Below are 21,381 nucleotides of genomic sequence, written 5' to 3' on the forward strand. Positions count from 1 at the left end.
GACCCTGCCACATTTATAGCCTTAGGTGTAAGAGGTATTTACGATAAGTGCACAATAAGTGTTTGCTTAGGAAATAAATATATGCAGTGGCCCAAAGGAGCCAGTAAGGAAGGCTGAGGACACAGGCAGGGGAAGTTAAATTTGGCTTCTGAGAGCTGCCTGGGGTAAACTCTGGGCCCCTGGCCTGGCTGGTCAGCTGCTGACCCTGAAAGCTCATGGAAGCCTGTGCTCAGGGCAATGGACCCACAGATGGATACTGGGGGGAGTTGGGTGCAGCCACAGTCCTGCTGGTCCAGCAGCTCAGTCTGGAGGCAAAATTGTGAAACAGGTTCCTCTCTTCCCACCAAAACAGGAGTCTCTCTTCAGCACTGCATCCTCCTGGGTGCCCACAGAGCCTTCTGCCATTTTGCCACCAGGTGACTGAATCATCGTGCTCAGGCATGTCCTGTGGTAGCAGGCCCTGCACACAGTACAGGACAGATCTACTCCTGAGGCAACCGGCACACAGACAGAAGAGAAAGAATGAGCCCCTGTATCCCTGATCCAATGATGACTCCTTACAGATTCCCACGACTTTCATTGTTGTGGCTGTGACTCTGGATGTAGGCACAGCTCACGCCAAATTTGTCCTGTCAAAGGATCAGGAAAAGGAAGCTAGTGAATGCCCCAAAGAAAACAGACTGCCATTACAGGCAACAAAAGCAAGACAAAAGCATCAGCCTCATGATGGGGACTGTCTTGTGATAGCTGCCCCATCTTGCACCTGTTTCTTGTTGCATGAAGGAGGGACTGGTTCACACAGAGAGCTGAAGGTCTTAAAGGGGAGAGGGATGCAGATGAGGCTTCAGAGATTTGTTCTCCAAAGGTGAGCCTAGGGAGAGACCAATCGGAGATGCCCCATGGGGGATGCATCCCCTCCAGTAAGTAAGGCTGGGCTTGACCCTATGAGTCTGGGCTGTAGGAAGCTGAAGACCCAGAATGGGGAGTGGGTCACTGGAGTCTCCTTAAAAAGGCCTGGACTCTGGCTGTTCCTTCTGTGGGGAACAGTCATCCATTAGATATCCCTAGGGTGCCTTCCCTCAACTCCTTCAGGTGTCTCTTCTCAGTCAGGCTTACTCTGACCACCTAGTTTACAGTTGTACCCCTCCCCCACTCCCAAGCCCTCTAACAGTGGTCTCTTTTGTTCCCATGGCACTTATTACTGAATATTTTATTTATGTATCTTGCTTATTGTCTGCCTCTTGCATGAGAATGCAAATTCCACAGCGGTAGAGAGTTTTGTCTGTGTTTTTAATTGATGAATCTCAAGTGTCTAGAGTGGTTCCAGGCATAGTGGTATGTGTTAAACAAGAGAGTAACTTTCTATGCTGCACTAAACACACGTCATAGGAGGTGTGCACACATGTGTGTAATGTATGTAGTGTGGCGTGGGTGATATGTGAAATGTGTGATGGTTTGTGCTATATGTAGTCTGTGATTTATGCTTGCATGAGTGTGATTTGTGTGATAATGGTATCTGGTACGCGTGTGTATGTGTGTGTGTATAGTGTATGTTGTGGGGTGTGTGGTGGTGTGTGCTAGGTGTGGACTGTGATACATGGTTTGTGTTTGTGTGATATGTGCAATGGGGTATGTCTGTGGAGTGTGAGCAGAGTGTGTGTATGTACATGTTGGAGGTGGTAGGCAAGTTAACATGGCAAATACTGACAGAAAATACCAGAATCCATGATGGCTACTGGTTTTCTAGAGAGCTGTTTCTCTCTCCTGTAGGATATATTAATGATTTGAACTGGAAGAAAATGAAAATGAAAGAGAAGACCTAGGCTTCTGAGAAAGAGAGCTTAGCAGAGGTTTGATAAGAGCACACTGCAAAAGTGATCTTGAGGACAAATTTTTCAGATGAGCAAAGGGGAGAGAGGAAGCAACACCCAGAGGTAAGAAGAGAGGACACAGGATTATAGGTTTAAAAAAAAAGCCTGAGAGAAGACTTATCTGAGCTATTCAGAATGATGAGCATAACAAAGACTTCTCCAAAGAAGTCTTAGCATCCTTTGCAAATAGTTTGTACCTATATCTCTCATGATATAGATGACTGTTTCACTGAAGCCTGCTCTGAGGTGAGCTGGGACTTAAAGAGGAGCATTTTCCTTGGCTGGCCCTAGGAAGAGCTGGTAATAGCACACTTAACAAGAAAAGGATGTGTGCTCTTACCATTTCTATTCAACATTGTACTGAAGGTTCAAGGAAATAAAAGGCATCCAGATTTAAAAGGAAGAAGACAAATACTCTATTTGCCAATAACATAATTTTGTATACAGAAAATCTTAAGGAATCCGTATACAAAAAATATAGATCCAATAAATGAGTTCAGCAAGGTTGCAGGATACAAGATCAATATATAAAATTTCATTGTATGTCTAGATACTAGCAATGAACAATCTGAAAATAAAATTAAGGAAATAATCATTTATAATAGCATCAAAAGTAACAAAATACTTAGGAATAAAATTAACAGAAGCAAAACAAAATTGTACACTGAAGTTTGTAAAACATCACTGAAAGAAATTAAACTGACCTAAATAAATAGACATTGCATGTTCATGGATTAAAAGCCTTCATATTGTTAATTAGCAGTACTTCCCAAGTTGTTCTACAGACTCAGTGCATGCCTATCAAAATTCCAGCTGGCGTTTTTTTTTTTAGACATTGGCAAGCTTATCCTAAAATTCATCTGGAAATACAAGAGGCCCACAATAACCAAAACAATCTTTAAAAAGATCAGAGTTGCAGGACTCGCAGTTTGCAATTTCAAAACTTACTATAACACTACAATAATCAAAGTATGTGTTACTATCATAAGGATAAACCTATAGAGCAATAAAATTTAGTATAGAGTCTAGAAATAAACCCATACATTTATGGTCAATTAATTTTAACAAGAGTGCCGAAACAGTTCAATGTACAAAGAATAATCTTATTACCAAACAATAGTGGGACAACTGGATAATCCATATGCAAAAGAATGAATTTGGAGCCCTACCTCACACCATATACAAAAATTAACTCAAAATGAAACAAAGATCTAAATGTAAGCACTAAAACTCCATAAAACCCTGAGAAGAAAACTTTGGGGCAAATCTTTGTAATCTTAGCTTAGCAATGGTTTTTTGGATGACATCAAAAACACAAGCAATAAAAGAAAAAAAATAGGTGAGTTGGAGAGCATCAAAATTAAAGACTTTTGAACTTCATAGGACTCCATTAAGAAAATGAGATGACAGCCCACAGAATGGGAGAAAATTTTGTGAATTATATATCTGACAAGGGACTTGTATCTAGAATGGTAACTTGCATATAAAAAGTTCCTACAACCCAATAACAAAAAGATAAATAACCCAACTTAAAAATGGGCAAAGGATCTAAGTATACATTATTCCAAAGAAGACATACAAGTACCCAATAAGCACCTGAAAAGATATTCAACAACATTAGTCATTATGTAAATGTAAAACAAAACCACGAGATACCACTTCACATCCTCTAGGATAGCTATAATAATAATTTTAAAAACCCAGACAATAACAAGTGGAGAAATTGGAACCCCATACATTGCTTGTAGGGATGTAAAATGGTGCAGCGTTTATGGAAAACTGTTTGGTGGTTCTCTAAAAAGTTAAACATAGAGTTACCATGTAATCCAGCAATTCTACTTCTATGTAAATACCTAAGAGAATTGAAAACATACTCATGTAGAAACTTGTACATGATTGTTTATAGTAGCGTTATTCACAGTACCCCCAGGGTGGAAACAACCCAAATGTCCATCTACTGATCAATAGACACATACAATATGTTAAATCCATACAGTGGAATATTATTCAGCCATAAAAAAGAATGAAGTACTGATATATGTTCCAACACTGATGGACCTTGAAAACATACTAAATGAAAGAAGCCAGACACAAAAATAACACATATTGTATGATTCTTTTTATATTACATGTCTAAGATAGGCAAACTCATAGAGACAGAAGGTAGGTTAGTAGTTGCCAGGGGCTGAGAGGAGGTAATGGGGAATTGCTACTTAAGGATATAGGGCTTCTTGTTGAAGATCTTGAAATATTCTGGAATTTAGATAGTGACAATGATTGTACAACTTTGTGAATACACTATAACCACTGAATTGTACACTTTAAAAAGGTGTGTTTTATGGTATATGAAATATATCTTGATAAAAATTTAATATTAAAAAAACAGATATGCAAACAAGAAGGAAAATATATCCTAGGAAAAGAGAGGAATCAATCAATCAAAATTCACCCAAAACTGACACAGGTGTTGGGATTAGCAGATAAAGACATTTAGAATGTTCTTATAACTGCATTCCATATGTTCAAAAAGTTAAATAGAGACCTGAAAGATTTTTAAAAGACACAAATTAAACTTCTAGAGGTGGAAACTATGGCATATGAGATAAAAAGTACTCTGGATGGGATTAATGACAGATTAGACTTTGCAAAAGAAACAATTAGTGAACTAGAAGGCATAGCAATAGAAACTATATAAAATGAAATGCAGAGAGAAAAGAGAATAAAAATAAAAAGTGACTACAGCACCAATGAGCTGTGGAAAAGCTTGAAGTCTCAAATATATATGTACTTGCTGTCCCTAAAGGAGAGGAAAAATTGGAAGAAGGGATAAAAAAGAATATATGAAAAAATAATGGCTGAATTTTTTTGAAATTTGGTGAAAACTATAAACCTACTAATCCATGAATCTCAATGAACCATAAGCATGAGAAACAGGAACAAAACTAAACCAATACATAACATAACCAAATTACTCAAAATCAATGATAAAGAGAAGATTCTTAAAAGTAGCTAAGAACAAAAGTCATATTATGTATAGAGGAGCAAACATAGATCACAGATTTCTCATTGGAAACAATGCAAGCAAGAATACAGTGGAGTAAAATCTGTAAAGTAATGGAAGGCCTAGAATATTTTACCTAGCAAAAATATTTTTCAGAAATGAAAGTGAAATAAGGGCTATTTCAGATACATGAAAGATAAAGGAATTCGTCTAGTCACATGTAGGAATTGAATGATGTTCCTTACACCATAGGTGTAAGTTTTCTGTTTTATTTTTAAAATCACCTATACAATTAAATATTTTGTTAATGGATAATTTTGTTTTTTAAAATTGACTCAGCCCTTAGCTGAAATATTGTAAAATATTTTTTCTTTATCTGACCAAAAGCAATAAACACCTAATCAGCAGATTAGAACTACGAGAAATATTAAAGGAAGTTCTTTAGACAGAAGATACCAAATTGAAATACCAATCTGCACAAAAGAATAAAGAGTACCAGCAATTGTGGCTTCATGGGAAAATAGATTAAAAAATGTTTAATGTTATTTAAATCTCTGTAAAAAGTGGTTGACTGTTTTAGCAAAAATAGTAATAATGTAATGTGGGATTTATAAGATGTAAAAGTAAAATGCAAGGTAACACCAGCACAAAAGTAAGAAAAAGAAATGGAGCAACAATTTTAAGGTTCTTATTCTTTATACGTGTTATATCACCTGAAAATGGACTGTGATAAATTAATGATGTACCCTATAAAGTCTAAAGTAACCACTGAAATTACAAAACAAAGAATTATGGCTAATAAGCCACAAAAAGAAATAAAATAGAATCAAAAAATATTCATGTTGTTCAATAGAAGAGAATACTGAGGGAAAAGGGAACAAAGAATAGATGGAACAAATGGAAAAGTAATAATAAGGTGACAGACTTAAATCTACACATATCAATAATCACATTAAAAAAATAAATTTATTTATTTATTTTTGGCTGCATTGGGTCTTTGTTGCTGCGCGTGGGCTTGTCTCTGGTTGCCGTGTGCGGGCTTCTCATTGTGGTGGCTTCTCTTGTGGAGCACGGGCTCTAGGGGCACGGGCTTCAGTAGTTGTGGCACACAGGCTCAGTAGTTGTGGCTTGTGGGCTCTAGAGCTCAGGATCAGTAGCTGTGGCGCACGGGCTTTGTTGCCCCACGGCACGTGGGATCTTTCCAGACCAGGGCTTGAACCCGTGTTCCCTGCATTGGCAGGTGGATTCACAACCACTGTGCCACCAGGGAAGCCCTCAATAATCACATTTAATGTAAATGATCTAAATACTCCAATTCAAAGGCAGAAGTTGTCAGATTGAATACACACACACACACACACACACACACACACACACAGATCAAGCCCCCTCTATATGTTGTCTACGAGAAACTCACTTTAAACAGAAATACATAAATCATCCACCATCACTTTTCACAGGTTTATTGAAACTTCCTAACTAGTCTCCATTCATTTATTCTTGCTTCTCGCCCTCCAGTCCATTCTGTGTGCTTGGTTGTTTTACTATTATTTTCTTCATTGTTCTGGTAAAATTATTTGTGGTTTTGAGGACTGGGGTGAAAGTGCTTTCCTCCAGAGGTGATTTGTGTTTGCTTTTGCCTGGCAGCTAGCATACTACCAGTCAAGAAGTAAACTCAGTTCATGGCTTGAGGGTTTTTTGCTTTTGTTGTTGTTTTTCTGATAACCCAAGTGATGTGAAATTTTACCCCAAATATGTATAAAAATTGGCTTGTGGTTACAACTTACCAGAGTCTGTCTCTCTCTCTCTCTCTCTCTCTCTCTCTCTCTTTTTCTTTTCTTTGTTCCCTGCTCTGCTCAGCACCAGAGTTCCCAAATTCTTGAAATTTCCAGGAAGTGAGATCTGTTTACTTCTAATTCACCTTTATCACCCTTTGGGATCTCAGTTTTATAGGTACTGATGGCGGTGTGTGTCTTCTCTTAGATATACCACCTTCACAGGATCTAAGCTTTGATTTTTGATTATCTTTGTTTTCTAATGTAAACAGTTTAAACTATAAACTTTCCTCTAGACACTGTTTTAGTTGCCTCTCACAAAGTTTTGTATGCCTTATTTTCATTATTCTGTAGTTCAAAATACTTTATAATTATTCTTATGATTTTTAAAGTGGTAGATTATTTAGAAGTATGTTTAATTTCCAAATATTGGGGGTTTTCCCCTAGATACCTTATTTTTTATTGATTTCTAATTTAACCCTCCTGAGGTCAGATAACATACTCTATAGGATTTAAATCCCTCTAAATTTATTGACTTGTATAGTGGCCCAGAATATGGTCTATCATTATGAATGTAACCGTGTGTACTTGAAAAGAATGTGGATACAAATATTCAGTGTAATATCCTATAAATATCAATTCATTCAAAGTGATGGATAGGGTTTTTCAGATCTTCTATGACTTTTCATATATTTTATCTAGTTATTCAATCATTACTGGTATTAAAATCTCCAACTGGGATTGTAGAATTGCTTATTTTTCCCTTTAATTCTTTCCATTTTTACTTCATGTATTTTGAAACTTTGTCATTAAGTTCATACACATTTATGAGTATGCTTCCTGGTGAACTGACCCTTTTACCAATATAAAATGTCACTCTTTATCTCTGAAAATGTTCTTTGTCTTCAACTCTACTTTATCTGTTTTTAGCATAGATAATCCATTCTTTTTATGCTTACTGTTTGCATAGTACATGTTTTTCTATACATTTATTTTAAGCTTATCTGTGTTTTTATATTTCAGGTGTTTTTGTTCTAGCTAACATATGTTCAGTTCTTACATTTTTAAAATCCATTCTAATAATCTTTGCCTTTTAATTGAAGTATTTAGACATATAACATTAACCTTTATTTTTCTTCCCATACGACACTGGCTAGTATATCCCATACAACATTGAACATAAATTGAAATAGTTGGCATCCTAATTTTATTCCTAATCTAGGGGGGAAGGACAGAAGTGGAAAAAACTTGCAATAGTTTATCATTTTGTATAATGTTTCTTGTTTTACTGATTTCTTTTTCATTTAAAAATATCATTATATTTTGCATAAATTACTAGTATAAAATATTTTCCAGGAAAATACCATATAATATCTGTCAATTTTGCTTCCATCTTTCTTTCACATTTTATACAAGCTACATAAGGGACACATTGAAAGTAAACATATTTTACCTGGCTTCTTAGTGCCTTATCTGTTTATATGTTTACCAATAGATGGCACTCTTGCATTTTTGGTGGCTTATGTGCCTATGGTTTTGCCTTTATGAAAGCATAACTACTTCTTTGACCAATATTAAAGAAATGTAAATTTAATCTGGCTCTTATGAATGATTTTAAGTGATTCATACTAACAATGGCAATTAAATCCAGTCATTTAAAAATGTATTCATTTATTCACACAGTGAGCATTTATTGAACAGCTTTTTTATGGCAGACACTAGGCTGGACCCTATGGATATATCAACTAAAAAAGAATGTATTTCCTTTAAAAGTTTCCAGAAAGTTAAAATATCTTTTAAAAATTAATTATATTCTAAGGGCTTCCCTGGTGGTGCAGTAGTTGAGAGTCCACCTGCCGATGCAGGGGACACAGGTTCATGCCCTGGTCCGGGAAGATCCCACATGCTGTGGAGCGGCTGGGCCCGTGAGCCATGGCCGCTGAGCCTGCACGTCCGGAGCCTGTGCTCTGCAACGGGAGAGGCCACAACAGTGAGAGGCCCGCGTACCGCAAAAAAAAAAAAAAAAAAAAAAAATTAATTATATTCTAAATGTTATACAAGGTAAGAGAAAGTGTTGAGGCTGAGGAAGAAAAACAAAGAAGCAAGTAACACTTGGCAGAACTTGGATACTTCTGCAGAGGTGATAACCTCTGAGCTATGCTCTGAAGAAAAAGTAAAAGTTCACCAGGAGAAGAAGGGAGTCCAGGAATTACAGAAAGACTCTTGTAAAAATGTCAAGGGTCATTAAAAATATTCCATATTATTTGCAAGTTCAGGACTGAGAGCCTGGACTACATGAGGTGGATTGATTTCAAATAAATCTGGGGGGACTTCCCTGGTGGTCCAGTAGTAAAGAATCTGCCTTCCATGCAGGGGGGACGTGGGTTCGATCCCTGTTCGGGGAACTAAGATCCCACATGCTGCGGGACCACTAAGCCCGCATGCCACAACTACTGAGCCCGCAGGTGCCTCAGTGAGAGCCCACGCACCACAACTAGAGAGAGAAAAACCTGCATGCCACAACCAGGGAGAAGCCTGCACGCTGCAAAAACAGATCCCACATGCCGCAACTAAGACGCAGCACAGCCAAAAAAACCAAAAAACAAAAACAAATAAATCTGGGAATGAAATAGTCAGGCATCCAGCAGAGCTCACATCTCCTTCCTCCCCTTTCCCATGCACATATTCTTTATGGAGTGATTACACGGCTGGGAAAATTCATAACCACCGTTGGTCCAGAGTGCTGGGGTAAGGTGGAGAATGAACCTGTTTGTTTGCTTATTCCAAGCTAGGCCCTTCCTCATTCTCACATAATCCCCTCCCCTCAAAGGGACCTAGATAGCCTAAGTCTAGATCTCAAGGACCCCTTACCTGAAGACAGAACCTGATTCCATCCAGAGATGAACAAAAACCCTTCCCTGACACTTAGCCACAGCCAAACTCAATCTCAGCCTCCCTTCCCATAAGTCTCCCACCTCTAGGAAGACTCCTCTACATTCTAACACCCTTCAGGACAGTGAAGGTGTTGCCAGGTCCCTAGATCTATACCTGATAAAGCAGTAGTGGGATGATAAGGCTTTCAGCCCTTGGATCAGACCCTCTTCTGTGGTTCCTATGTATCTTACACTTGTTTCAAACTCTGCTGCCAATACATCTTTGGTCTTCAAGGGCACATTGCTAGGAAGTTTAAAAAATCAATCTATAAAACACCTCACGTATAATCTTTAAAAACTCATTGTCACGAAAGATAAAGAAGCTGAGGAACTTTTCCAGATTAAAAGAGACTAAAGAAACATGACAACTAAATGCAATGTGTGATCCTGAATTGAGGGAGGGAAATGTTATAAGAGACACATTGGGACAGCTGGCAAAGTTCAAATTTAGGGATAAAGTATTAAAGCTGAAAGAGGATGAGACCTACAACTTATTCTCAGATGCTTCAGCAATTATACATATATAGAGAGATACAGATCTATAAATAGATGGGTAGGTGGAGAGAAGAGTAATATTAACAATAGGTGAATCTAGGTAAAGGTTATATATGAGAGTTCTTTGTATTCTTCTTGTAACTTTTCTGTAAGTCTGAAATTATTTCAAAATAAAAAGTTTTTAAAAACCACAAGTCCCATTGACCCTTGACCCATATCACTAAGAGTGCAGGCCAAGTAGGGGCCCTGTGTCTTTAGGCTGCAAGATGGAGGAATCCTAGGAAAGAGATAAGCTGTTTTGTTCCTCCCTATTGGGGCTGGGGCTCTATCTCTCTTTTTGTCTCTGTCTATGTCTGTCTCTATCACTCTGTTTCTCTCTCTTTCTCTCTCAAACACACACACACACACACACACACACACACACACGCCTCTGAATATCAAATCACACTATCACTCCTTAGTCCAGTCTTCCTCTCTCTCCCCTCCACGGTTTTGTGTTGTGGTGGCTTGTTTTCTTGCTTGCTTGTTTTGTTCTTTTTCTCTTTCTGCAGCTGAGAGAACTTCCAGACCAGCCTTTTGCCCATTAGAGTTATGATGGCTCCATTCAGCCTTCAGAGAGAGAGATCTGGGTCAACCCAGGGTCGGGCACTGGGGGTTCAGCAGTGGGGAGCATTTATCCAGTTCAAAATAATGCATTCTCTCCAAGATATAACTTGAAATAAAACAATACTAAAACACAAAATTTGATATATGCTGAAAGTTGAATCATATTTTTCTGTATGTTTGGGGTAGAAAGTCATGCACACACACCCACACACACTCCTGCTTTGCCGATTGACACAGTGGTCATTTTGGTAACACTTCACTGGGAATTAGTATTAGAGTGGGAGAGGGTACAGTCTAAAGCCAAGACTCCTATTGCTTCATCCAGCATTTTCTGGAGTATCTGTCCTGGGCCTGCTTTAGATACAGTGTGTCCAGGGCTTCTTTATACATCTAGAAGAGGGCAATGGCTTTCTTTGGGAAATGAGTCTGTGGCCTCTCTTTTATTTCTGGTGACTGATCCATGGTCTAGCTCAGCTGTCCAGAATAAAATTTCCATGTGAAGGGTTTCAATAATTTCAATAATGTTCAGCCTGGCGGAACATTAGAATCACCTGAGGAGCTTTTAAAATTCACATCACCCAGGACACACTTGAGAATAATTACAACAGGATCTCCGGGGTTTGGCTCAGGCACTAGTGCTCTTTAAAGCTCCCCAGGCAGTTTGAATGTTTATCCAAGGTTGAGAACCACTAGGTTAAGGCCAAGCTTTATAATAAAAATTTAAAAAGTAGTCTTCATTTGTCTAGAGATGCAGCAGCTGTTTTTTTAAAGGGGAAGTTTTGCTGCCATCCACATGCTTAAGCTTCACTCCTGAGAAGCCCGGCACCTGTGTTTTCCTAAAATTCCCCAGGTGATTCTTTTTTTTTTTTTTTTTTTTGTGGTACGCGGGCCTCGCACTGTTGTGGCCTCTCCCGTTGTGGAGCACAGGCTCCGGACGCGCAGGCTCAGCATCCATGGCTCACGGGCCTAGCCGCTCCACGGCATGTGGGATCTTCCCGGACCGGGGCACGAACCTGTGTCCCCTGCATCGACAGGTGGACTCTCAACCACTGCCCACCAGGGAAGCCCCCCGGGTGATTGTGAAGCTCCCTACTAGAGAAGAGCCACTGACCCCGGAATGTCTCCACTGCCAATCTCCCCCATGAAACTTGGGAAGTGGTAAGTTGATTGTTGGAAGATCTTGGGCCTTTAAATCCTGAAAAATATTTTCTATCTCATTCAGACTAACATTTGGTACAGTGCAGCAAGTTAAGTGAATTTTGGAGACTGAGTCCTTTCACAGCTTTTGCATTGGAAGATGCTCAGGTGGTAATTATGTAGTTAAAACTATAAGCTCCGCTGAAGGCTTGAGAGGCAGTGTGTTCCGTTGGATGTGGTCTAAAGTTTCAGTTAAGAATTCAGACAAATCCAGGTATCAAACTTCAGGGGTAACTGCCTATCCTAAGACCCAAGTCATGCAAAGAAATTAGGTGGAAAATGACATTGGAGAGACTTGAGGTTATGACGGTTGGACATTTTTCTAAGAGGAACCTCTGCCTCTGTTCTGGAGGAGATAGAGTTGATACTCCCAACAGCATCAACACAGGGTTATTGAGGACTTGGGGTGATGCATAAATTAGAGAAATAAAAGCAGAAAAACTGGAGACTAGGATTGCATAAAATACAAGGGCATGGGCCTTGTTGGAGAATTGCCTGTTGTAAATGTGAAGTAATGACCACCCTGGAAGGCAGTCTGGTAGTAACTTTTACAACTGAGCCACTTATTTTACTTCCAAGACATTATCTGAAGAAAATAATCAGACCAGTGTGTAAAAATATATGGTTTTTTCTGTTTGTTTGTTTTTTCAGTTTTTAAGTGTCTTTTTTTTTAATATCTTTACTGGAGTATAATTGCTTTACAATGTTGTTACAATGTTAGTTTCCGCTGTACAACAAAGTGAATGAGCTATATGCATACATATATCCCCATATCCCCTCCCTCTCGAGCCTCGCTCCCACCCTCCATATCCCATCCCTCTAGGTCGTCACAAAGCATCGAGCTGATTTCCCTGTGCTATGCAGCAGCTTCCCACGAGCCATCCATTTTATATTTGACAGTGTATATATGTCAATGCTACTTTATCACTTTGTCCCAGCTTCCCTTTCCCCCCTGTGTCCTCAAGTCCATTCTCTACCTCTGCGTCTTTATTCCTGTCTTTCCACTAGTTTCATCAGTACCATTTTCTTAGATTCCATAAATATATGGTTTATAATAGCATATGTTTAGGTAGGCATATATTTATGATAGAAAAACACTGGAAACAAATTGCATGCTAAGAAACAATAATTTAAATAAATTATGATTCATCTATACAATATATTATATAGATATTAAAAAAGGAAGATGCTCATATATACAAAGATTCAATATTATATAAAGATCTCAACAAAATATTAAGTAAAGAATAGGTCACAAGACAACATGTATACTTTAATCCTATTTGTCCCTTAAAAAGTGCATGTTTTAATGACAATGAAAACACAACAACCCAAAACCTATCGGATGCAGCAAAAGCAGTTCTAAGAGGGAAGTTTATAGCAATACAATCCTACCTCAAGAAAGAAGAAACACCTCAAATAAACAACCTAACCTTACACCTAAAGCAATTAGAGAAAGAAAAACCAAAAACCCCGAAGTTAGCAGAAGGAAAGAAATCATAAAGATCAGATAAGAAATAAATGAAAAAGAAATGAAGGAAACGATAAAAAAGATCAATAAAACTAAAAGCTGGCTCTTTGAGAAGATAAACAAAATTGATAAACCATTAGCCAGACTCATCAAAAAAAACAGGGAGAAGACTCAAATCAATAGAAATGAAAAAGGAGAAGTAATAACTGGCACTGCAGAAATACAAAGGATCATGAGAGATTAATACAAGCAACTATATGCCAATAAAATGGACAACCTGGAAGAAATGGACAAATTCTTAGAAAAGCACAACCTTCTGAGACTGAACCAGGAAGAAATAGAAAATATAAACAGAGCAATCACAAGCACTGAAATTGAAGCTGTGATCAAAAATCTTCCAACAAACAAAAGCCCAGGACCAGATGGCTTCACAGGTGAATTCTATCAAACATTTAGAGAAGAGCTAACACGCATCCTTCTCAAACTTTTCCAAAATATAGCAGAGGGAGGAACACTTCCAAACTCATTCTATGAGGCCACCATCACCCTGCTACCAAAACCAGACAAAGATGTCACAAAGAAAGAAAACTGCAGGCCAATATCACTGATGAACATATATGCAAAAATCCTCAACAAAATATTAGCAAACAGAGTCCAACAGCACATTAAAAGGACCATACCCCATGACTGAGTGGGGTTTATCCCAAGAACTCAAGGATTCTTCAAGATATGCCAATCAGTCAATGTGATAAACCAAATTAACAAATTGAAGGAGAACAGCCATGCGATCATCTCAATAGATGCAGAAAAAGCTTTCGACAAAATTCAGCACTGATTTATGATAAAAACCCTCCAGAAAGTAGGCATAGAGGGAGCTTACCTCAACATATTAAAGGCCATATATGACAAACTCAAAGCCAACATCATTCTCAATGGTTAAAAATGAAACCATTTCTACTAAGATCAGGAACAAGACAAGGTTGCCCACTCTCACCACTCTTATTCAACATAGTTTTGGAAGTTTTAGCAACAGCAATCAGAGAAGAAAAAGAAATAACAGGAATCCAATTTGGAAAAGAGGTAAAACTGTCACTGTTTGCAGATGACATGATACTATACATAGAGAATCCTAAAGATGCTACCAGAAAACTACTAGAGCTAATTAGTGAATTTAGTAAAATAGCAGGATACAAAATTAATGCACAGAAATCTCTTGCATTCCTATATACTAATGATGAAATATCTGAAAGAGAAAATAAGGAAACACTCCCATTTACCATTGCAACAAAAAGAGTAAAATACCTAGGAATAAATCTACCTAAGGAGACAAAAGACCTGTATGCAGAAAACTATAAGACACTGATGAAAGAAATTAGAGATGATACAAACAGATGGAGAGATATACCATGTTCTTGGATTGGAAGAATCAACATTGTGAAAATGACTATACTACCTAAAGGAATCTACAGATTCAATGCAATCCCTATCAAACTACCAAAGGCATTTTTCACAGAACTAGAACAAAAAATGTCAGTTTTTATGGAAACACAAAAGACCCTGAATAGCCAAAGCAATCTTGAGAAAGAAAAATGGAGCTGGAGGAATCAGGCTCCTGGACTTCGGACTATACTACAAAGCTACAGTAATCAAGACAGTATGGTTCTGGCACAAAAACAGAAATATAGATCAATGGAACAGGATAGAAAGCCCAGAGATAAACCCACACACCTATGGTTAACTAATCTATGACAAAGGAGGCAAGGATATACAATGGAGAAAAGATAGCCTCTTCAATAAGTGGTGCTGGGAAAACTGGTCTGCCACATGTAAAAGAATGAAATTAGAACACTCCTTAACACCATACACAAAAATAAGCTCAAAATGGATTAAAGACTTAAATGTAAGGCCAGATATTATAAAACTCTTAGAAGAAAACATAGGTAGAACCCTCTATGACATAAATCACAGCAAGATCCTTTTTGACCCACCTCCTAGAGAAATGGAAATAAAAACAAAAATAAACAAATGGGACTGAATGACTCTTAAAAGCTTTTGCACAGCAAAGGAAACCATAAAAAAGATGAAAAGACAACCCTCAGATTAGGGTTATATTTCAAAAAAATATTTACAAATGAAGCAACTGACAAAGGATTCATCTCCAAAATTTACAAGCAGCTCATGCATCTAAAAAATATATCAAAATATCAAAAAAACAAACAACCCAATCCAAAAATGGGCAGAAGACCTAAATAGACATTTCTCCAAAGAAGATATACAGATTGCCAACAAACACATGAAAGAATGCTCAACATCACTAATCATTAGAGAAATGCAAATCAAAACTACAATAAGATATCACCTCACTCCAGTCAGAATGGCCATGATCAAAAAATAAATGCTGGAGAGGGTGTGGAGAAAAGGGAACCCTCTTGCACTGTTGGTGGGAATGTAAATTGATACAGCCACTATGGAGAACAGTATGGACGTTCCTTAAAAAACTAAAAATAGAACTACCATATGACCCAGCAATCCCACTACTGTGCATATACCCTGAGAAAACCATAATTCAAAAAGAGTCATGTACCACAATGTTCATTGCAGCTCTATTTACAATAGCCAGGACATGGAAGCAACCTAAGTGTCCATCGACAGATGAATGGATAAAGAAGATGTGGCACATATATACAATGGAATATTACTCAGCCATAAAAAGAAATAAAATTGAATTATTTGTAGTGAGGTGGCTGGACCTAGAGTCTGTCATACAGAGTGAAGTAAGTCAGAAAGAGAAAAACAAATACCGTATGCTAACACATATGTAAGGAATCTAAAAAAAAAAAAAGGTCCTGAAGAACATAGGGACAGGAATAAAGATGCTGACATAGAGAATAGACTTGAGGACACGGGGAGGGGGAAGGGTAAACTGGGATGAAGTCAGAGAGTGACATGGACATATATACACTACCAAATATAAAGTAGATAGCTGGGGGAAGCAGCTGCATAGCACAGGGAGATCATCTCGGTGCTTTGTGTCCACCTAGTGGGATGGGATAGAGAGGGTGGGAGGGAGATGTAAGAGGGAGGAGATATGGGGATATAGGTACATATATAGCTGATTCACTTTGTTATACAGCAGAAACTACCACACCATTGTAAAGAAATTATACTACAATAAAGTTGTTAAAAAATGCATGTCTTTATGAATATGTGATTTGTCTGTGCACCAGAACAAATTGTAAGTAGTAAACACCAAAAGTATGATTATCTCTGGATTACTATTACAGGTGATGCTTACTCTCTTCTTGATAGTTCCTGTATTGCCTTTATTATTTTTAGAATCTGTATTTTACTCCTTTGGGTATAGAAGCCTTATTGCCATATAGATTCCTTTATCCTTCCTCATTTATGTTTTAGTCATCTTTTGTATTACATCTGCATACATCGATAATCCCATCAAAAAATGTTATAAACTTTGCTTCCAATGGCAAACATATTTTAAGGAACCAAAGAAGAGAAGAGTGGTCTACTATTCAATATATTTACCTAGGTATTCACTATTTCTGTTGCTCTTTCTTTATTCCCAGTGTCCAAGTTTCCTTCTGGTATCAGTTCCCTCCACCTGAAGAACTTTAGCAAATCTTTTTGAGCAGGTTTGCTGTGAATTCTCTTATTTTTCCTTCATTTGAGAATGTCTTTATTTCACCCTCATTCCCGAGGGATATTTTTACTGGATATATAATTCTGCCTTGACAATTCTTTTCTCTCAGCACTTGAAAAATGTTATGCTACTCCTTTCTGGCTTTTTTGATTTCTGATAAGAAATATGTAGTCTTCAAATCACTGTTGCCTTCTAAGTTTTCCTCTGGCTGATTTCAAGATTATTTCTTGGTTTTTATCTTTCAGTAGTTTGATTATGGGCATAGATTTCTTTGGTTTTATCTTCTTTAGAGTTTTCTGATCTTCACAAATCTGTACACTTATGTTTTTCAGTGTATTTGAGACTTTTTCAGCCAATATTTCTTCAAATATTTTTTTCTGCTTCTCCTCTGAGACTCTGATGACACAAATGTTAGAGTTTTTCAAGATTGTTCCACAGGCTCCCCAGTCTCTGTCCATTTTTTTAAAATCTTTTTTTCCCCCTTTCTCTCTAGTTCAGATTGGACTTGAAGAAAGAACACTACAAATTATTCACTGACTCTTTCCTCTGTCATCTGCATTCTGCCATTGAGCCATTCAGTAAGGTTTTTGAGGGGAAGGAGTATTGTATTTTTCAGTTCTAAAATTTCCATTTGGTCCTTCTTTATATCTTCTGCTTCTTTGCTAGACTTTCTATCTTTCCAGTCATTTCAAGAGGATTTGCCATTTTTTGCTGGAGAGTTTTTTAAAAATAGTTGCTTTAAATCTTGCCAGAAAATTTCCACATCTGTGTCATTTAAGTATTGGCATCTGTTGATTGCCTTTTCCCTTGTGAAATGTTGCCATTTTTCTGATTCTTCATCTGCCTAGTATGTTTGGTTTGTATCCTGGCCATTTTGAACATTGTCTTATGAAACCCTAGCTAACGTTTAAATTCTGTTGAGAAGGTTGATATTTTTCCCTCAGTAAACAATCAACCTAATTAGATTCAGGCTGTATGTTCCCATCAGCTTGCTGTGGGTCAGTTCAGTTTTCAAGGCTCCTGCAATGCTATTCAGGTTTACCGCACATGTGTGCCACCAGTGGTCAATCAAAGTCCTTGGTGATAATATATCCATAGTTCATTTCTCAATTCTATAGTATACTATTTAAGGTCGGATCCATGCACACACTGCTTGGAGGTGAGCCAAGGAGTTCATAAACAACCTCATGGGATTGCTTTTCCAAGCCCCCCTTTCTTCAAGATCTCCCTGGCACTTTCAGTTTCTTGGTTCTCTCCTTTGAGAATCCCTTTGTCTGGAAAGCTGGGACTTTATTTACTCCATTCTGCTGCGTTCTTCCTGTGACTGCACCTCTGTCCAGGGCTAAATATCAGAAACACTGAAAAAAGAAATGAGCATTCACCACATCATTTTGAGACCCCTGACATGAGATGAAGTTTCACTTTACTTGGAGTTTTGGCTATGGGGTTGCTTGAGGGCTAGGGTTGGAGAGAATGGAGAAAAGAAAAAATGGGTTTACTCCCACTCTTTTTAAGGGTTAGAAGAGCCTTTTCCCCGTCCTTGAGCCACAACTGGAGGGCTTCTTTTGAATCTGTCCTTGTGTCCCTGTGCCCACTTCTGGGCTGTGAGCTGCCTGGAGTCCAGGTCAGCGGATACTGAAGAAAAATAAATGACTAATTCACTCCAGCTCAGTGGTACTTCAAATTCTCTCCTTCCCCTTTCTGCTACTGTTTATGTTTCAGAGTCCACAGTTGCTGCTCTATGCATTATTTCCAGATTTTATAGCTGAAGTCAGTGGAGGGACAGCATGGAGTATGCTTATCCACCTTACCCTGAAACACCTAGGGTAGTTTTAAGGCAGAAGTTAACAAATAAGTTATCTATTTCTTTTGTAAACAGAAAACAATGAAACTAGTTTTATTTTAAAAAACAAAACTTTGGTTAAGATGAATATAAAATTCATTCTCCTTTATTTCATTTCATTATATTTTATTTTATTTATTTATTTTTTTTTTTTTTTTGCGGTACGCGGGCCTCTCACCGCTGCAGCCCCTCCCGTCGCAGAGCACAGGCTCCGGACGCGCAGGCCCAGCAGCCATGGCCCACGGGCCCAGCCGCTCCGCGGCACGTGGGATACTCCGGGGCCGGGACACGAACCTGCGTCCCCTGCATCGGCAGGCGGACTCTCAACCACTGCGCCACCCGGGAAGCCCCATTATATTTTATCTATTTAATAGGTAAAATATAAATAGAGGAGGGAAGTAACAAAACTTAGAAACAGTATAAACATCTCTGTAAGCAAGAAAGTAAGGAGAAATCTTTGCACAGGGCTGAGGCCACAGGCCTACTGAACCCCAGGACTGAGAGCTGGTAGTAGTGTTTGGGAATTTGACCTCTCAGAATTAAGAGGATAGAGATAAAGAGTGGTCTCTGTAAGGACATGGGACCAGAGACAGGCTCACTGTTTGACATCTATTGCTGATAGACTCTACTGCTCATGGGTATTAGTTATCTACAGCTGCAAAATGAATTACTAGAAACTTAGTGGCTTGAAACAATGCATATTTATTTTTACCCAGTGTCTGTAGGTCAGTTCAGACATGGCTTAGCTGGGTTCTCTGCTTCAGGGTCTCACCTGGCTGCAATCCAGGTGTTGGAAGAGACTGAAGTCTCATCAGAGGCATGATGGGGGAAATATCCACTTCCAGGCTCCCTCGAGTTGTTGGCAAAATCCAGTTCCTTGCAGCTACAGAGCTGAAGGTTTAAATTTCTCGGTGGAGGCTGCCTCAGCTCCTACAGGCTCCTAGTTTCTGCCTGGGTGGGTGTTCCCTAATACAACCACTTGCTTCCTCCAAGACAACAAAAGCGTAAGAGAGCAAACCTGTTAGCAAGATGGAGGATAATATCATATCATATCATATCATATCATATCATATCATATCATATCGTAATGGAAATGACATTCCTTCACCTTTGTTATATTCTGTTGGTTGGAAGCAAATCACAGGTCACACCCACACTCAAGGGCATGAACATCGGCATGAACATGGAGGAGACAGGGGTGACTGAGGTCATCTTAGAATCTAACACATGATGAAAGAGGCAGCAGATCATTCTGTGACTGATGACATCCAGGGCTATGGGCCTTAGCAAGATAAAGTCCTGAGGAGGCAGGGGGACAAACACAGACTAAGGCTGGCAACTGGGACCTCAATCAAGCTGCCCACAGGATCAGAGACCAGATTTGGGATGACCAGAATATTATCACAGGGCAGGAGACCTGGAATGCTAGGGTAAGCCCTGGAATGGTTCTGGAACATGAACCTTAAAATGCAGATGAAGGCGACACAAAAAATTCTAGACAGTGGAAGGTAAGCACTGAGAGAGACAGTGAGGGGAGAGAAGAGAGAGACTGAGAAAGAGAGATAAGTAAAGACACTAATTTGGTTTGTACCCCAAAATTTCAAAATTTATGAATATAGACCTAAAAGACAGCAGTCAAACTCAACAAACAGAACATGAATTTACTTTAAAAGAAAATAATTTTAGTCAGACAAAGGTAACTATGTTTAGACTGCTCAAGGAAATAAATGAAGGATTAACTTCTAGTTAAAATCACCAGGAAATTACGAAACTGAAATAAGTAGAAATTAAACAAGAAAAGTTGACTATTTTTACAATTTAGAAATCCTAGGAAAAATATGGGCATTGAAAGAAGGACCTCTATTGCTAAATAAATTTTTGACTAAATATTATTCCTGGAATGAATTATAGACTAAATACAATGGAAGAGAGTATAAGAGCATTTCTTTCTATACAAAGTAACAATGGGCCAGCAGCATGGCAACTTGCACCATCTGGAAGCTTGATACAAATGCTAAACCTCAGCCCCACCCAGACCCATATATTTAACACTTTAATAAGTTCCCTATGTAATTCATATGCACATTAAATTTAAGAAGCACTGTTTTAGGGCAGTGGAAGAAAATTTTGAGAGATTTGTTCAGAATGCAGAACAGAAAAACAAAGAAACCCATACATACATATAGGTATGTACATGTACGTACACACATAGACAAATGTGTGCATATGTAAACTTACACACACACACACACACACAATTCTACATACTTAGGCTATAACTGTTGCTTTTTTGTAGTCACCTGTTTGTTTAGTTTTATAGGTTTCTTTTAGCATCTCACTAGTTACCCAAATCAGATAACCAAAGTTAACAGCCAGGTCTGGCTCATAGAATCTCGTACAAAAATACTCATAGAGGCTTTTCTTGTGTAAATAAATTAGAAATTGGATAAATAAATTAAAAATTTAGAAAAAATGGATCTCTTTCTATGTACTCTGCATCTGCTTTATTCATTTAAAATTACATTACATTG

The sequence above is a fragment of the Mesoplodon bidens genome (assembly GCF_964165515.1).
Source record: "Mesoplodon bidens genome assembly, chromosome: 10".
NCBI classification, from domain to species: domain Eukaryota; kingdom Metazoa; phylum Chordata; class Mammalia; order Artiodactyla; family Ziphiidae; genus Mesoplodon; species Mesoplodon bidens.